Genomic DNA, 14,839 nt, shown 5'->3' on the forward strand with positions numbered 1-14,839 from the left:
GTTTCGGTACTTCAGCCTGACGTTGTCGCTCAGCTCCGTGTTGACGACCTCCGGCGCCCTCAATACAGACCGTGAACTTTGTGTGTCTGGGCCTTGAAGGCATTGGGCGAAGAAGAAAAAAAAAGAGAAAAAAGAGCCAAAACATCTAAAGATGGGCCTTCAGAAATGTATTGTGAGCGAGCGTTTTACAGGGTGTCTTTGTGTCGAGTCAATAAAAGGGGGATTAAATGAGCGCTTTGGTAGCCTCTCCCCTTTCTTGTCGCCGAGTGAATTATAAAAAGAGGTTCATGTCAGGCGAGTCGCCCTTGGGCTCAGAGAGGAGAGGCAAAAACGAGAGCGAGGCAGCAGAGAGGAGCCGTCTCCCCGGCTGAGGTTGTCTGCTCCCCGTTTCCTCAGCCTCTCCTCTAGGAAAGAGAAGATGACGAATTAGGCTAGATTTGAACTCTGCCATAAACCAAGAAGATGTTGTTGGTGTATTTTGCTTTCTTATTTGGAAATCAGTTTATGTGCTGATTTTGTTTATGTATTATATTTTGGCTCACGTGTTGCTTTGAAAGCCTGTAAATAGAAAAAGGCGTTGGTACACATAAGAGACGATGACCAGGGTGAAAGCAGTGGTCTGCGGATTCTCTCACCACACGAGAATCAGACGTAACATTTTTAAACATTTCTCCTTTAAGATTTGCAAGGTTGTTTTATTAAGTACCCATTAAGGCAGCAGCTTTATTGAACAATAATGTCTTAATTTCTGAACACTGACTACTGTAGCCTGCAAACAAACTACAGAACCCTTACATTTTCTTATCTAACGCACCAACAGAAAGTAGTGCCCCACTGTAAAGTAGAAAGTAAAAGATGCATGGTCTTCAGTTTTTTTTCCCACAATTAAAACTCTTAAAAACATATGTATTCAGTTCTTGGTGTTCTCCTGCATTGCCACAGTTCCTATCTTCTCCACTGTGGGAATGGTGCGATCAGGTTGAGTCCACGGAAAACAACTACAAGTCCCAAGGGAAAAAAAGGCAAAAGGCACGGTCAGGGCGGAACCTGCCGAGAACAGTCCGGACGCCGGCCATGGCGCAGTAGGCGGACCCCACATGGGGAGTCAGGCGGGCATTTTCGGCGCATGAAGCAGAGCCGAAGAGGAGGGTCCGGTAGGCGGCGCCACCGGAGGAAGCAGAGACTAGGAGACTGGCTACGGCGGGCGCCGCTGCTCCCTCGAAGGCTTTGGAGGGCTGGCAGGACGGCCGGCTGAAGGCTCAGACGGAGCACTGGGAGGCGGAGGCTCGGACGGATCGGCGGCCGACGGGAAGCTCGGGCGGAGCACAGGGAAGCTCGGGCGGAGCACAGGGAAGCTCTGGGGGCTGCTCCATGGCAGCGGGCGCAGGGAAGCTCTGGGGGCTGATCCACGGCAGCAGCGGCAGGGAAGCTCTGGGGGCTGATCGACGGCAGCGGGTGCAGGGAAGCTCTGGGGCTGATCCACGGCAGCGGGTGCAGGGAAGCTCTGGGGGCTGATCCATGGCAGTGGGCGCAGGGAAGCTCCGGGGGCTGCTCCATGGGCGCAGGACGCTCTGGGGCTGCTCCACGGGTGCAGGAAGCTCTGGGGGCTGCTCCACGGGTGCAGGAAGCTCTGGGGGCTGCTCCACGGCAGCAGGCGCGGGAAGCTCTGGGAGCTGCTTCTTGACAGCGGGTGCAGGAAGTTCAGGAAGCTGTTCCACAGCAGCGGGAGGCTCGGGTGGCAGGGACGCCGCGATGGCGGCGGACTCGGCCGAGCAGGTAATTGCAGTAGGAGACGGGCAGACTGTGGTAGATGCTGGAGCTGGTGGTGTTGGCTTAGATCTTGCAGCCAGCACCGCCACCACTGCCTGCCGTTCCTGCTTTACCTCCTCGTAGAAGTCCTTCAAACCCAGCAGAGGAAGAAAGGGAATCCATCTGTCCAGGGTGACCGCCATACGTGTGGTGGCGTTGAGGTGGCTGAATAGGGAACTCGGATTGGCCATTTCGACGTTGTACTTCCTGATCTCCCTGAACAACGAACTACGGTCTGCTGGGTCCATGGCGGACTAGGTTGCGTTCCTCACCGTGGTCTGGTCGGATCCTACTGTCATGAGGCGGTGTTGGGAGGTGGTGAGAACAAACGCAGGAGTCCAGGTTATGATGAAAGTGAATATTTCAATAATGAAAACATAGGAACAAGGAGACTGGCAGAGAACACAAGGAAACAGAACAAACTCAAACGAAGACGTTAGGCAACACTCAATGAGGATCCGACAAGGAACTCAGACAAGAGGAGGGACTAAATACACGGGGAAGGTAATCACAGGAACTAGAAACAGCTGGGCACAATCAACACGGGAGACAGGACAACACAGAGACTATCAGAAAACAGAACCAAGCACAGAAAAACCTCGAAATAAATGTATTCAAAGAACTCAAATCACAACAGTTTTGTGGGTTTTTTTTACCCTTACCTCTTTGTTTTTTGGTATTGTTGTTTTGTTTGTATTTTCTTCTAATTCACGTAAAGCACTTTGAACTGCCTTGTTGCTGAAAATGATCAAATGACCTTACCTTACCTAAACTATGGATCTCTGTGTCTCCTCCAGAGTTATGGTGGGGTTCTTGAATGTGTTCCTGATGAATGTTCTCCTTGCCTATTTAGTTTAATTTGACAACCATAACTTTTGAGGTGTGCAGTTGTAGTTACTTCCATTTTTCACATGATGAGCAGAGAAATTCAAAGAACAGGATGCTGTTTATTAACCAAACGGTGCTTCAAACGTCTCCATCAAAATGTGTCTGGTGTGTCCCAGGAAGACATTATTCACTAATGGTGTCTATAAACTCTTTACGTCCTTCGCTGAACAGCTGGAATGCTAAAAAAAAAAAAAGAATTAAAGTCTACTTACTAACTTGGTGTCTTCTCATGGAAACTGGAGTTTATTTAGGGGTATCAGGTTGTCCACATGGATTACCATTTAGAATTATATTCATAATACATGTTGAATAAATCCTCTTTATACTTATGTGCTGTTTCTTTTGGTCAATGACATTGCTTAACCAATCCATTGATGTTTCAGATGAATGTTTTACAAGGCGTTGCATAATCTGGTTCAGTGATGATGGTGTCGATCTTGGGAAAAGCTGCTCAAAAGTCAAACATTCATTAAAACCCCTCACAGGTTGAAGTGTCTCAGTAAAATGAGAGTTTTATCCTCCTCCTCCTCATCATCATCATCTGTATTTTTGTTCAAACCTTTATCTCCCCTCCCCCCCCCCCCTCAAAAAAAGGACTTTTGAACTAACCCCCGCTGGGACTCTAATGCCGCTTGACGCTCGTTAATGTGGCCATGTTGAAACGCCAACGAGCCACCGAACTCATTTACGATCAGTTGGAAGTTCGCGGTCGCGTTCCTGGTTGTTCTCAGCCGCAGAGCGCGGGCTTCCGCCGGAGAATTAGACTTTCAGGTGGAAAGTCAATTGTCAAAGCCTGAGCGCCTCATTGTGTCTGAGAGCAGCGGGTCTGGTCACTCTCCTGCTGTCTCTGAGGCGCTTTCAAGAAAGCCCACCCGGAATCTCTTTATTTCTGTTTTTAACCAGCATTTTTTTTTATTATTATTTCTGAAATCGTCTTTTAGAAAACACACACACAGAAATACGCAGTAGGATTTTTTTTTCTCCCCCCCCAATCCACCTGTGTGTTCTGCCTGCAGGCACCGGGGGCTCTCTTACACATTCCCCAGGAGCGACGGACACAAGTCGCCCCGCTTCGACAAAACATGTCCCGTTTTAAAGCGGATTTTCTGGGCTGCAGCCGGCCACGCGACGGGGTTGATCCAGACGGAGGGAAGCACTGAGATAAAGAGAGAAAAGGGAGGAAAAAAACAGCTAAGGTGAGAGGCTCAAACAGTCCAATTTATTTATTATTACTATTATTATGTTATTAATCCCCGAGCTGGGGGCGCGCAAAGTTTTTGAAGCTCCGCTGTGACGCACGCCGAGTAGGTGGCCAAAAAAAAAAAAAAAAAAAAATTGCGCGTCGTGATTAGATGAAGTAAGATTTAAGAGCAGGAGCTTTCTGTTTGCCTCATCTCTTTATCCCCTTGTGTTTCTTTTTTCTTTTTTTTTTTGTGCTCGCATCTTTCCACTGCTGAGAATCGGCACAATCATCACCTTGGATGCTTAAGTCAGAAATCAGATGTGGTCTTCTTGACGCGCGAGTTGAAAGACAAGCTCGGTTCATCATTTGAGAGATGTTTATTTATTTATTTATCTGTTCGTTGATAGCTCCTGAGTTTTTTTTTTTAGATTTATTATAAGGACGTGCAGTTGGTGCGCCGCGGAGCTTTCCACTGAATACACACTCCTCTGGTTTTCTCTAATGCCTCACGTTCCAATGAGGTGAGAGTTCTGCGAGCCTTTTGACCCGCATTAAACGGAGCCTGAGCATCTGACTGGAGACCTCCGACTCTGACTGGAGACCTCAGACTCTGACTGGAGACCTCCGACACGCCGAGCCGTGTAGTGGAGTTGTCAAACTGTAAACCCGCGCGCCAAGTGTCACGGCCCTAGTTATGCTGGCACTACCACCCTGTTCTCCTGTCTACACTCTGTGATAATCAGTTAAAGTGCGACTGCGTGCAGAGCTGCAGGAAGCGGCTTTAGAAGAAGGAGAGAAAAAGCCTAATTAAGATGAGCTGAAGACATGGCGCGTCAATCTGCAGGGGCGGTCCCAGAAAGTTCTTAAACGGTGCCCTCTAATCTTTGGTTTCTATGTTGAAGAATTTTGATCCACTTTTTTTTTTTTTTTTGCACACACTCCTTCAGATTTCACATGTGCAAAGCTGTTTGTAGCTGTGTTTCCATTATAAATGTGCACACAACTTTGGCGATATTCCTCTAATTTAAAAAAAAAGATACAATCTCGCAATTATCTGTATTTAGAAATGTGGTAGAAATCAAATGTGAATACGTTTGTTAATAAGTTTGTGGTTTTATCCACCTGCAGTAACATTTGCTTGTTGATCACGTGACTTGTGTGATGTGGAAAAAGAGTGTTTCCGTTACAGTTTTTTTTTAATACACACATTTTGATAAACTGAAAATCCACCTCAACCTAGCACAAATTTTGTGCTAGGTGTGTGTGTGTGGGGGGGGGGATGAGGATTGGTGTGTTTCCATTAAGCAAATGTACTTTTGTGAATCCGATTTTCTCATTTATATGGTCAATAGAAACAGCTTAAAGCATCATTGTACGTAAATGTGACTAAATGGGAGATGACACATGCAAAAATCACATACAAAATGTATAAAACCCACGTATGGCACTCTGGAAAAGAATGAATTTTCTGAAATACAGAAATTGCCATGTGAAGTCAATAGGAATTCACATGTGAACCTATGATGTAAAATAACACCCTTGTAAAAGCCCACAAGTGGAACAATTCTAGCACGTGTTTCACATGTGGGAATTACATAGCAGTAACATGTGCAACACATGAAGGGAAACTTACATGTGGAAGTTGTTTTCACATGAGAAGCACATGTGTAAATATTTCATAGGTGGAACATTTTAGATGGGGGGTAAAATCATACATGTGAACCATATCTAGGAAGTTTTCCCATATCTCAGGCAGGAATTATGTCATGTAGTAACATGCGAAAGGTGGGAAATTGTTTCACATGTATAAATTATATCGAGTCAAAACATGTTTAGCACTTGGGGTAATGTTACGTAGACCACTCGTATGGAAAAATTGTTCATGTTGGAGACATTTTCCAACGTGTTGCTCATGTAGAAATTAGAACATGTGAAGCCCATTGAGATTTATCCACATGTAAAACGTGTTTTTCCACATCTTACAGATTTTGCTGACATTCTTGCCTTGGTCCTAAATATTTAATTTAAGGGCGGTGCTTGGATTGGTAGCTGGCAATATAAAGGACAAACTGAGACAACTGTGACAAATTGATTGAACATTTTTTTTAATTTGTAAAAAACTAAACTCATATTTTCTATGGATTCATTAAAAAATTAAGCAATGTTCAAGCATTTATTTCAGAAAACTTGGGTGCATATCTTGCGGCTAATGAAAATTTAAACAGAACTTAAAACAAAAGTATTTTTATTACATAAAAAAATGCTGTGTATTAGCCATGTCGTGGCTGTTCCCTATAGCTGGTACTTTCTCAACCACATGTTGGTCCTTCCACTTAACTTTCCACTGAACCCAGCTGTATGTAATGACAGCAGATCTGAAGGCTCGGCCAGTTTGACCTCCTCTTGGTTTTTCTCTCATATGGTGTTTCATGCGTTTGTAGACTGAAAATATCTTAGATGCATTTACTGAATCGGTATTTGACCTGCCAAACAAGGTCAAATCAGAGGTACATCTTTTAGTGTATCCATCCATCCATCCATCCATCCATCCATCCATCCATCCATCCATCCATCCATCCATCCATCCATCCATTTTCTTTCACCCTTGTCCCTCAGTGTGGTGAGGAGGGTTGCTGGTGCCCATCTCCAGCTAACGATCGGGGCGAGAGGCGGGGTCACCCTGGACAGGTCGTCAGTCTGTTCATTCTTTGATATAAAAACAAATATTTGCGCACTTTTTAACGTAACAGAGCGTTTTAGCTCATCAACACGGCCCAGACAAATGTTTCACTATCAGATCCCCCCCCCCCCGGACTTTCTCCAATTTTCAGAAGACATACTTTTTTCCCCTTAAAAGCTTCATTATTCCCTTGAGCCTGCGGGGACGCGCACCTGCGTGTGGGACATTTAACGCATCTCGTGAACTCCACTAAAAAGAGGTTCAACTCCTCCCTTCAGAGTTTCAACTGGGTCCCGATAGAGGATGGTGCTGCTGCTGGTGCTGCTGCTGCTGAATGCGGTCCGCTCGGCGCTGGCTGCAGTTTGAAGACGAACTGGAGGAGGTGGAGGGGAGCAGAGGAGAGAAACACCCTATAGGTGTGCGCGCGTATGTGTGTGAACGAGAAGAAGAAGAAGAAGAAGACGAGGGGGGTGGGAGGGGGGGAAGCTGAGCGTGAGCCCGGGAGCGCATTATCTGGGCGCTCGGTGTGCCACGGAGAGACGCGACCAGGAGAAGATGCGGATCACCTCAGCAGCCGAGACTAACTGGTGGGATTCATGTCCCCCGCAGCTGAGTGGCTGAAACCTATTCGTAGGATGAAAATAGGAGGATCTCACACCGGCAGGTCAAAGTTTTTTCTCTCCGTAGTTGGATTTTTTTAATTCTTTTTTTTTTTTTCTTCCCCTGACGCCCGTGATGGAGCGCCACTTGGGAGAGAGAGGATGATGGACACTTTGGCACCTGCAGCACTCGTCCAGAAAAGCCCTCCGTCTCCACAACAAGGCGCGCGCGCTGCTGACCGAGCCCTCAGGACGGCGATCGCTCATTTGTTTTGAAGTGGAAGAGGGGCAAAAAAAAAAAAAAAAAAAAAAAAGATTGGTAAAAAAAAAAAAGAGAGAAAAGAGAGAGGTGTGAGCTGGGGGATGTTGCGCGCAGCGATTCCTCGGAGACCCGACGTGCGCACTCATCATATTCCCGCCGAGGAGCGCACCTTAAAGAGAAGAGCTCCGGTCTGCCTTCACTGCTCACTCCCGCTGCTCGGAACTTGTTGAGCGGCTCTACAGAAGGGATATAAACCCCGCGGGGACGCGAGAAATGTAAGTTCTCCCTTTGTTCGTGAAGTTTGCGTCGAAATACGGCAACACCGTGGAGGTGGAGTTGAGGGGAAGTTAACCGTGCTCCGGCTTTGGATGCGTTTCTGCCTGCAACAACGGGCACTTTTGTGGTTTGGGGGACAAAATGCTCGTGGAGACGGGGGACGTAAATTTGGAAATCGAGTGTTTCCTTGGGACGTTTTAGGACGCGCCCCCTTGTGGAAGCTGCGGCCGACCGCGTCGCTATTCACTATATTCACTACTGCTTTTGTGTCAACCTTGTGTGTAGTTATTAGAACGGCTGCAGCCTTGTCCACTGCTTAAAAATGAATTAAGTCAAAATGCTTAGTTTTGCTGCTGATATTTTTATTTTACTTTTTTTTTTTTTTTTTTTTGCTTTTAAGTCTGTATGAATTAGCCCTCAGGCAGATACTGACCTCAGCAGAAGCTGTTAATGCATGCCCGTGTTTTTTTTTTTTTTTGGCCTTGAATGAAATAATAATCCTAATTATTTTTTAAAGAGACTGTTATCATGGATACACATGAATATGCTTGCTTGCTAGTCCGAGTCAAGGTAGAAAAAGGGTCAACGTGTCAAATTCACATTAAAGTCAACCTACATCTCATCGGTTTCACTTTAAAACAGAATTTTGGAGATAATTCAATTTTAGTTATTAAATTTGTTAAGCATTTCAAGCTAAATCTCAAAAGTCCTCCAATGGTAAAGAAATTAAGTTTCTTTAACTCATTTCTTTTTTTTACCAATGAGTGAATTGTTAAAGGGGACAAAAAACGTGGAGATTAACAAACGGGTCTAAGTATTGAAGTGAAGCCTTTTCTCGGGGCATTTAACGGTGCGCCCCCTTGTGGATCCCTTTGACCACATCGATGTAAGACGTAATTACACGGTGACATTGCGTCATTATACTGGGCTCAGCCTCGTTGAAGAAACCATTCCCTTCACTATTAATAAAGTAATTGCCTCTGGTGTTCATGGTTGAGTCAGAATTAGAGGCTGGCAGTGCCTCTAAACACTCTAAAAAGATCATTTTGAAGGAAATCAAGCATTATCCAATATTATTTCTGAAAATGTTCTATAAAATCAAATTATTTGGTCTAATTCACAGTAAAAAAAAAAAAAAAAAAAAAAAAAAAAAAATATATATATATATATATATATATATATATATATATATATATATATATATATATATATATATATATTATTTTTATTTATTTATTTTTTTTATTACGTTTAGGTTCTCTCATGATAAAGAGGGTTTTGGCTCCTTTCTTCGTTACCAATGAGCAGATCATTAAGGTGACAAAAAGTTCATTTTTAATCCTTAAATGCCCTTCTTGAATGCGCCCCCTTGTGGAGGATATAACCACATATGACTATTTAGTACATATGTGATGCATAATTACATTTCTGCCAGGCTTATTAGCTCATCTCCGTTGTGTCATGAGAGCAGCCTGTTGTTTTGTTTTGATAGCCTACGCTGTTTGCAGCCTCTTTTTAAACTGAATTATGTCAAATATGCTTGGTTTTATTGCCTGACCTCAGGCAGATATTGAACACAGCAGAAGCTGTTAATGCATTCCTTTTATTTCAGCCTTGAGCCGGATCATCTATAACTGTTTTTTTTTTTTTTTTTACGGATGTGCCTTCTACTGTTCAGAAAGAAAAGAAAAGAACAAGAAAAACATCTTGCTCCTGGAGCTCACGATTAAGCCAAAACTGTAACAAGAAAGAGTTCGGTTCATGTTAGAAGCAGACTGCAACAGATGTACTACACAGTAAGAATGAGTTTTGGATATTTCGTTTCATTGAAGAAAATCTATAAATCACATATGTACTCTGACGGTGAGACGAAACGGCTATCTTTGCTCAGTTCATCCTCCAGCAATAAGGAAGTTGATTATTAAACAAATTCTCATGGATTATGGAATACATTTGGAAATCGAGTATCCTCAAAATGTTCGTCCTTAGGACATTTCAGGATGTGCCCCCTTGTGGAACCTCTGATCTCGCCGCTGATTACTATGTACATAATGCATGACCATATTTTTATCAAGGTTAATACCATTTCTCAAATGAAGAATGAATAAATTAAGTTCAAGTTTATAAACACTATGAACCTTCTTTACGAATAAAGTAAAACTGACTGAATATTATGACATCTAACTCAGCAGCAGGAGCTGATGCATTCGTGTTATTTTAGCATTAAAATGTTTTTATCTTTGATTTTTGGACATTTTTTCTACTGTTACCTAAATTGGAAGATGTTCAATACGTCACTGCAGCTAAAATGCTACACTTTGTTAACAAATCTCGAACAGCGTGTGCTATTAGTAATTAACATAATTTTAATAAGTGATGATTGTTTATATTATTTCCCAACTAGATCAGCTGTTTTAGGCCAGCAACAAGTCCTACCTAAACATTTTGATTACAATTTACCTGAAGTTGACTGGTGTAGTCAGCTGTTGTTCTCTTGACTCGTGTGTCATGTCCAGCGTATCTTTGATAACCGCCAGAGTTAATTTTAAAGTGTATGTTTATATGGGATGTGGTGTGAATTATAATATCAACCTAGAATTAAGTGTGATGTCTGTGTTGGAGCAAGAATTAAAGTTGGAATCCAGTGTTGGCTTGCTTTGTACAAAGCTAATGCTAATGACAAGCGTGCTAGCAAGCTAGGTTTCTTATACGTAGTTGCTGCTTGCTGCTAGGATGTCTTTGCTGTGGTTGTCAGGGAAACATACCACCTTGTTAGAATATTATAAAAAAAGCGTATTACTATTTCAGCTATGTTTTAGGTCCTCATCAGAAACTAATTCTTATTTTTGGGGGTTATGCCACGTAGGAGAGACTTGTTGGGTTAAGTTTGTTTAGAAGTTACATAATTTAGCCGAGTATGTTTTTTAGTTTGTTTTTCATTTAACTAAAATCATTTATTTGTCATTTAGCTGTTAGACTTGCAAAATGTAAACTCAAAATAATGGATAAACTCCAAACTGACTTTTTGGTTTAACTGATTGGTTTTGTTTTGTTTTTTTCATTACTGTACAGGAAGAACCATATAAACAAATAAACTGCAACTCTATATTAATTCAAACCTCCAATTACAGCCTATTAAAGTATTGTTGCTATTTGTTTACCTGAGCAATCACAGGTAAACATGTCACTTTAAATCCTGCGGCTTGTCTTTTTTTTTTTTTTTTCCTCCAACGATGGCAGCTACCTGGGTGATCACATCCTTCCGGGCCAGCGTGCGGACATTTTCAGTCTCCAGATATGTCACCGTGGTTGCAGAATAATGTGCCGGAAGCCTTTTAGGAAAAGTATCTTTTAATAATGCATAAGATGCTCCTGTGTCGCACAGAGAGGCATGCTTGGTGGCAAGGAGTGCCTGAGAAGGGAGGAGGTGGATCCTGCCTCGCCGTTTCATTGGGCGCCCCCGTTTCCCCGTGCGAGTGCTGCTGAATGTGCAGCGGTCGGAGTAACTGGGAGGGGCCCCCGGGGAGCGTTCAGCTCAACTCAGGGCAGCCGAGTCACAGCCACCCTGTCAGAAGTGCTGCCCTCGCAGACGCAGGGAGCACGCGGGGCGGTGGTGGAAGGAGCGCGGAACAGGGAGTGACAAAGGTTTGTGGCGGATGCAGCTGGTGGTGGTGAAGTTGAGTCGGCTCGACTTCAGCAGTCAAGGACTCGTGTGCCTTCAGAGGCCCGACTTGTCTTAGGGGAGGCTGATGCGCACAGACGTCTCCTTGGGGATCAGTGGGCTATGGCTTCCTTTTTTTTTCCCCCCAAGAAGATGATTGAATTAGAGCTCTAAAATATTGAAATTCAAAGTGAGAAACTAGTAGATGAGGCTCAATATTCCACCATCTTCTAAAGGTGATGAGAGAACTCTGGATTCTGGTCACGATTCTGGGGTGTTTGGGTTTCATCTCCCCTTTCCTCTGTTGTTGTGTCAACCCCTGCTCTGCCCTTTTGTATTCTCCATGTTCCCGGTTCTCTTAAAGAGGTAGAATTATGGAAAATTGACTTTTTTGAGCTTTGCATCACATTATGTTATTCCTTCATCAAAAACATACATGGAGTGTTGCCTTGATTCTTTCCATGTATGTTTGAGAAATCCTTTAAATCTCCCGTAACAACCATTCAGCTGTGCAGACCATCCAGGTGGATCTAGCTCTGCCTTCAAGGACAAAGCTCCTCCTTGGAGCTGCAGTTTCCAAACTTCCGCCTCACAGAGCAGTCCTCCCCGTGACTCCCCCACTCAGCTCCTTCAGACTAGCCAGCAGCAATTAGTAAACACCTGGTGGAACAATCCATCTGCTGAGCTCATTATAGAAGCTACTTCTCAGTGAAATGCTGATAAAATCACAGTTAAAGGGTTAATAGAGGAGCCAGATTGTGAAAGAACAGGAGTTCTTAAAGCGACAGAGATCTAATTTCAAGGCATTAGATTATGAAGTAAAATTCCTTTTAAGTTGTATTTGATATATAAACCATTTTGTAACAACAGAAGGCTACTTCAATGTGCTATAAAATGGCATTATGTGTCCTGAAAACACATAGTGTTGCCTCTTTAATGTGTTTGGACTGTCTCTGGTTTAATAGAGGCAGTCCATCTGTCTCTGTAATGTTGCATTATGGGTCCTCCTCAACATTGGCAAGTCATGACATATTAAATATTTTCCACCTCTGGAAAAATCTTGGAAAAACTGTATCTACAGGTAACAATAAATGTCGCAATAGACACGTGATCAATATTAATTGATAATACGTCTGAAAGAATTTTCAAAAATTTCACTGAACTCCAATCCAGAACCGCACTGAATTATGGGGGATGTAGGCAGAGAAAAGACTTTAGCCGCTCAACTTTTGGCTAGCTAAGAAAAGTTGGTGACATCGACTAACTCACTCCATCTTTGGTTACCTAGCAATAATCTGTTGAGTATCTCGTGCAGCAGCAGTTTAAGGTTTTTACCTCACAGCTGCTTAAAAGTAAAAAAACAAAGGCATGGAGTGAAAACTGTGGATAAGAGGAGAGGTCATGCCACCAGTTTTTCAGTATTTCAGTCAGTAAAAACAAAAACAAAAAAAACAACAAAATAATTATTGAAAAATGTTTTACACTGATTGTAATACATTTTTCAGCCACGTTGCTCAGCCCTACCATCCGTTCATCCATCCAGTTTCTTGGGGGGTTTTTTGCATTTAAAACTCAGTAACTGTGAAATTGCCTTCTATTTTGTATATTAATGCTTTGAAAAATTGTCCAAAAAGTACCCCGTCTTGTATTTTGACTCAGGGAAAAAAAAGACGTAGGAACCCCACAGGACAGACTCGCTGTTTTGATATGTCTTAATTTAGCCCGTCCTTCCCTGACACGGCGCCTTCGCCAGCCGCCGGCTCTCCCACCCACCGTTTGCTAAACCTGTCGCCGTCATTTACAGATTACAGATCTCACCGATTTGAAGGCGGCATCGCTTTCCGAAGTGGAGGGTGGTGGGGTTGGGGGGGGTGGGGGGGATGCTAAACGGCGAGCCGTCTCAGAGACAAACCCCAGGGAAGCATCACAGGCCTCCTGTGCATCGCTCCGCGTCGCCGGCCTGTGTGTTTATTCACATGGACGGCCAGCGGCCCCATTGGCACAGTTGTTAAAAGGCGAGATTAGGGATTCAGGAAATGCAGGCAGAGGAATCTGGTGAGTAAAGCAAAGGGAGCTGGCCGGGCGGCTTCTATCTTTATCTAGCTTTCATCTGTCTCTAACTGTCTGCCCTCCTGTCTCCCTCTCCACCCCCACCCCTGCTCTTGTTGCTCTTTTAGTGAGACTCTGGTGGGGAATATGAAGCAGGTGGACTCAGAGAAGATGAAAGTGGGAAGAGACAGGACAGAAACAAGTTCAGAGATTGCCCTTGAAAGCGCATAAAAATGTGTGAAATTAAAAACGAAAGGTGCAAAAGAGAAAGAAAAAAAAAAGGAAAAAGAAATAGCCGTGATACCGGCGGCAACCGTGTAATTAATCCACCTTCCTCTGACTTAATCGGACTCGTTTTTTTTTTTTAAATATACCTGGCAGCTTAGGGATTTATTGGGAAGTAATGCGGCAGGTGGGAGGTGGGTGCTGCTCCCCCCCTCTGGATCCTCCAAAGATGTGATGGAGATTATCATTTCACAGTTCACTGGGTTTCATTTGTTGAGTTTTTTTTTTTAATGAAAGAAACAGAAATAACCTCTTATTCAGAGAACTGTAAAAAAAATGGTGCAACAACCAACAGCGGGAGATGACGAGGAATAGAATCAAGCAATCGTTGTAGGTAAACACTAGAACCTAGATTGGCAACGAAGTGGTTAGCGGGAAAAAAGAGGCACGTTAGTGTTTTAAAAGATTTTTAAAAAACCCGGAAGAACCGCAAAGGTGGGAAATAAAGGATGCGTCCTCTTGTTATTTTCTTTCAAATGAATCAAATTTTATTTGTATAGCACATTTCAGCAGCAAGGCTTTTCAAGGTGCTTTACATAATTAAAAAATTTATTAATAAATTAAAAACAGCATGTGACATTGAATAAACAGTAAGAAAGAGAAAGAGATTTTGAAAAAAAAAAAGTAAAAAAAGATAAAAACATACTTTTGTTAAGGAATTTAAGCTCCTGTCGTCGCCGGACTCCGCCGTCCATTTAACACAGGTTTTATCCAGGCCCCGTCACCTTACAGGACAAGGACGAGTTTCTCTAGATCACACTTTTACCTCAATTCCAAGATACTCAAAAGACTTTGTTCTTTGACTCCTGTTGGAAAGAGCAATTCTTCTCATGATTCAGGAAACTGCTCGGTCACGCTCGATCGGCCTCGGGGATGAAATGAAAGGAGACGCCGGGGGTAGCTCGGCCCCAGGGGCCGGCGGAGCGGACCGAGGCAGAGTCTGGCTGTTTGGGTTAACGGTGACCTCACCGGCCCGACAACGCCCCCCGGCACAGCTCCACCTGGGCCTCTAAAACATTCATGGGTTTAAATATAAAAAGTTGCAGCTTGCAACGCTGGCATCCGGCTACCTCTCTGGTGCCCAGTCGTTTTCAGACAGCATGTGTGTGTGTGTGTGGGGGGGGGGTGCGCGTGTGTGTGTGTACCT

The 14,839-nt window shown here is 43.7% G+C and overlaps 1 protein-coding gene across 10 annotated transcripts in view; it reads left to right on the plus strand.

The window, feature by feature from the left end:
• The first annotated feature begins 3,752 nt into the window (after nucleotides 1-3,752).
• The window catches only part of ntng1a (netrin g1a), a 158,768-nt gene continuing 147,681 nt past the window's right edge, over nucleotides 3,753-14,839 (plus strand). For 3 of the 10 annotated variants that reach the window (XM_008438359.3, XM_008438360.3, XM_008438361.3), the window contains exon 1: nucleotides 6,711-7,696. The gene's annotated coding sequence lies outside the window, so the exon portion shown is untranslated. Of the gene's footprint in view, nucleotides 3,894-6,702; nucleotides 7,697-14,839 lie in introns of those variants that run through there. The other 7 variants (XM_008438365.3, XM_008438366.3, XM_008438353.3 and 4 more) reach the window with 6 other exon arrangements.

This window comes from Poecilia reticulata, chromosome 20 (genome assembly GCF_904066995.2).
Source record: "Poecilia reticulata chromosome 20, P_reticulata-male-v2, whole genome shotgun sequence".
Lineage (NCBI taxonomy): Eukaryota > Metazoa > Chordata > Actinopteri > Cyprinodontiformes > Poeciliidae > Poecilia > Poecilia reticulata.